General features: G+C 38.0%; 1 long non-coding RNA gene across 1 annotated transcript; it reads left to right on the top strand.

Moving 5' to 3' along the window:
• Positions 1–275: 275 nt before the first annotated feature.
• On the top strand, positions 276–3,355 carry LOC107722676 (uncharacterized). The gene is made up of 3 exons (XR_001637827.1): positions 276–352; positions 726–862; positions 3,256–3,355. It is a non-coding gene; the product is annotated as an uncharacterized LOC107722676 (long non-coding RNA).
• The last annotated feature ends 1,182 nt before the right edge of the window (positions 3,356–4,537 follow it).

The following is a 4,537-nucleotide window of genomic DNA, read 5'->3' as shown; positions in this document are numbered from 1 at the left end:
CTGAAGGTTCCATGAGCTTCTGAAACACAGGGATGTAAAATGGCATTATCCCACTGCCTCTCACCCAGTCCACGCAAAATGGTTTAAGCCGAAGCGATGCTTCCGTGGGCCACTGGCTAATCCCCTTTCTTGAATAAAACCAGTGGCGGGACCGCTACATTGCTGGGCAGTGCGATAGTGCACTAGTGTGACAAGCCATTAAAGTGCAGTGCTGTCTGTGTGTTACATTCTTGTCTTTCAGATCCACCACAGAGCTTTTATTTTTTGCCAGCGATCACTCTGGGAACTCTGATCTGACACCCACAGGCTGCTGTTCTGCTGAAGCTCTTTTGCATCAGACATAATGAGACGGGTAGGGCGTCATGTTTTGATGGGGGTGGGCGTGGTTGCGTCACGTGTGCCATATCTTTTAAATGTCCATTTTAAAGAGGGTTACTTATGTTTGTATTCTTTCTTAGGGTTAGTCAAGTATGTTCAAAAGGTAATTGAGTCCTGAATCAGAATCTACCAATGCCCCCTGGTGGCTTCAAGACATGCTGCAATATCTAAAACTGTACATGGTTCTTTTTTAAAGTGGGAAAAACTTGAAGTAAACCTGTTCAAACATATGAGATTTTTTTCACACTTCTGGTTCAGCGATTTTACAGTATATTCTTTGTGCAAAATGTTAATTCTCAGTTGAATCTGACCCACCTGGCTTTCATTGAAATGTGGTCTTGTTTCAGTGCCGCACAAGTAACGGGAGAAGCTCCAGATGTTTGACGGCCTCCAGATCACCTTCATCGCCTGCAGTGGGACTGAATTTCATCTCGGTCAAGGCGAAGAAAAGTGGGATTGCTGTCATATGGCTCAGAAAAAAAAAGTAAATACGTTTGGTGATGTATCTCAAACTGTATTTTTTGAAAATTACTATAGAGAACATTCAATTATTTTATTAATAACTTTTTATTAATTTTATTAATATTGAACTATTTTTTTAACTTTAACTTTTAGCAACCTGATGTAACACACTAGACTGATAAAAATGCTTATATTCATATTACTTAACATTCATTACTTTTTAATTATTTTAATAATTTATTTTTTATACTTCAGTAAAAAAAAATCCTCAAAATAATTTACATTTACTTTAGAAGCAAAAATGCTAAATATAGGCTATTAAAACTTTTATTGTATTGTATTTTATTTTATTTTGGTTTATTTTTTATAGAGTGTATCTAGAATATAAATATACTGAAAAATCTTACTGCACTCATTAAGAGTAGGGTTTTTGCAGTGTATCCCTTAAAGGGATAGTTCACCCCAAAATTAAAATTGTGTCATCATTTACTCACCCCCACGTGTTGTTCCAAACCTTTCTTTCTCCCGTGGAGCATAAATGATATTCTGATAAATGTTTTTGTGTTTTTTTTTGCACATAAAGTGGAAGTCAAATATCATATTTTGTGTTCAGCAGAAGAAATAAAGTCATACAGGTTTGGAATGATGTAAGAGTGAATAAATGATGACATACTTTTCATTTTGGGGTACACTATCTCTTTAACAAGTGGAAATGAAACTTGTTATGGGTCACCCATAAATCAAAACACATTAAACAGTCTAAAATTATCCATTCTTGAAACAGATACAATATTTTCAGTTCACTAAAGTGCAGGAGGAGGCAGACCGAGTATCCTGTTCCCATGTGCCTCAGTGCAATGCGGCTTCCTTTTACCCCTGAAAGCCAGAACCCTCTACAAACGGTGTCAGAGTAATCAGCAGTGACTTGAAATATGTGGCGTCATTGAAATCTGGATTCTGTGACTAATGTTTTTATAATCCTCCTTTGAGCAGTGGCCTGTCTCAAGAAGGCATTGGAGGTATTCAGTTTGCGTTCCCTTTTAGGTCAAAATCTGCCTTTATTAGCATAATTTAGGTGAGCTTTCTATGTATGAGGCCTAGGAGAATATTAATAATAGTCAAGTTTTATTACCATCCCTGTGTAACTCTAAAGACTGTATGATGCCCACTGAAAGCAGGGCCAATTTGATTCAGATGGCAGGAGATACAATTGTTTCTACATGACTGGCCCACAGATGCCTGTATTTCACCACTTAGACCAGGGCTGTCCAAACTCGGTCCTGGAGGGCCGGTGTCCTGCAGAGTTTAGCTCCAACCCTAATTAAACACACCTGAACCAGCTAATCAAGCTCTTACTAGGCATAGAAACTTCCAGTCAGGTGTGTTGAGGTAAGTTGGAGCTAAACTCTGCAGGGCACCGGCCCTCCAGGACCGAGTTTGGACAGCCCTGACTTAGACATTGTGGCCATATCCATTCAGTGTCTACACATTCATTTAGTACTAAAAGAAGTGATGCTGCACATAGAACATCTGTGTCATTTTAGAGGTCTTCTGCATCCTATTAGAATTGTAGACTTTATTTTACAGCCTATTGGGGTTTCGTATGCATATATAAACACAACACATTCACTATATGGACATTCCTTTTGGCTCTACACTGTACGTCTTGCATGTGTCTTGCATATCAATATGCAGTCTGCAGTAAAAATGTAGATGTGCTGTACAATAAAGAGCCTTGCTTTCATTTATAGACATTCGGAGGAATCTACAAGCTGTAAGAAACCTTCTTTCAAACCAAACTTTTAAAACTGAAGCCTCCTTCTATAAACATTTCAGTGTTACAGAAATCCCTGTAAATCTAAACCTTTTGTAGTAGGAGCAGCACACTCCTGGAGTTCCCAGAATTCTCTTTGACAGCATGTCGTGCTATACGAGACAGCCGGGCAGACATATAGAAATCTAACAAGACTTTTTCCTCTGCTCAGCTTGTCTGGTTAAATCGCGAAGAAAGACATGTAACCATGGTGAGATGATAGTAAAGCTCCATAAAATGATGGGGGGGACACTGGAAAAGGTTTTAGTTTCTTGGCCAGTAATAAATGTAAAGAATATTCGAGTACTACAATAGAGTCGGACACAGATCAGTCCTCAGCAGAAAGCTGAACAGGTGGTCACTGAAAACACAGACAGAGGATGTGAAATCATTCTGTGGTGTAGATTTCACTGATAGGGCCCAAGGGGTTATTTGCTGCCTTGTTCCTTAGGAAGCCCAAAATATTTCAAGACCTTATATCCTGGGAAAAACGGACAGAAATTAACTTCAACAACTGCAAGCCTCCATTGAAAGGAATAGTTCACACAATTCAAATTACGTCATCATTTACTCTCCCCTCATGTTGTTTCTTTCTTTCTTAGGGCACAAAAGGTGAAGATTTGCAGAATATCTGGTCACTCTTTTCAACTAAACTGAAAGAGAGAGAGAGAAAAAAAAACGTAAAAAGCATAATAAAAAAGGTCCACACAATTATTTATTTATTTTTCTCACTGAAAATCTTCGATTCATTCGAATCATTCTCAGTTCACTGAATCATCGTTCTGGTCGCAATAGCTATCAGCTTACTGGAGGGGAAGATTATCATTGAATAATACATTTAATTTTGGCCTATTTGCAACACAAAGTTATCATGTGCTTTCACAAGACTTGAAATAATGCATATAAACTGCACAAACCACTTCTGCATCCCTTTTGAAGCCTGAAAGTGACCAACAAAAAGCCCAGATTACCAAAAGAAATATACTATAATGTTTATGAAGGATGGATGGATGGATGTAAAGTCAGTCATTGAGGTCTCTGTTTGCACACAGTTGTCCTGTAAATTCATGATTCTAATGCAGTAATACTATTAAGACAATAGACTGGATGACACTAAAAGACTGAGATGTCTTCTTGTATCTTTGTTACAGCTCTGAATGAGAGAAAAAAAAACCCTCTATAATATGTACATAACTGTACATATACCATCAGGGCTTTTTTAAGCAAAGTGTGGGCCGTCTGTGGGTTCTGCATTTGACATTGAGAGAATAGATCATAATTTAGATATATTTTTGAGATGGAAAAATGCAGTTTTACAAATGCTAGTGTGTGAATTTTGGTGTGTGAATGAATGTGTGTTCACCCACAGACCGCATTTGTGTGTAATCATAGATTCATAATGACAGACTACCTTAAGATAAGATGGGAGGTGTTCAGAGCAGATGCTTCAGATGCGAGATAAACTGGAAGTTTTGTGAATTTGATCATGTCGGATGGACAGCGGGATGCGTGTGTATGGTTCTGCTTAAGTGAGCCTGAAGAATCCCTATGGATCTCTCACTGGGAGAATGAGCTCCTTTCATCACTTGTAGTGTGCCATTTCTCTCTTACACAGGATGTTTTAAAAAAGATTGGATGCAGGCTTACTGTCTCTTCTCCCTCCCCCACAAACCTCTCTTTCTGTACAGTAAAGGTATACAGGCACACACACACACACACACACACACAGTCAAACAACAACCCATGTAACATCATGACATTAAGTTCTTTATTTTAATTATTTTAGAATTTTTTAATTTACATTTTGTAATTTTTTGTAAATTTTTGCATATCTATCTATCTATCTATCTATCTATCTACATCTAAACCTTTCACCCGCTCAGA

This window comes from Sinocyclocheilus rhinocerous, unplaced genomic scaffold (assembly GCF_001515625.1).
Source record: "Sinocyclocheilus rhinocerous isolate Xijiao unplaced genomic scaffold, SAMN03320098_v1.1 scaffold1776, whole genome shotgun sequence".
In the NCBI taxonomy this organism is placed as follows: Eukaryota; Metazoa; Chordata; class Actinopteri; order Cypriniformes; family Cyprinidae; genus Sinocyclocheilus; species Sinocyclocheilus rhinocerous.
Note: the sequence above shows the minus strand (reverse complement) of the source record. Positions and strands in the feature narration are given on the sequence as shown.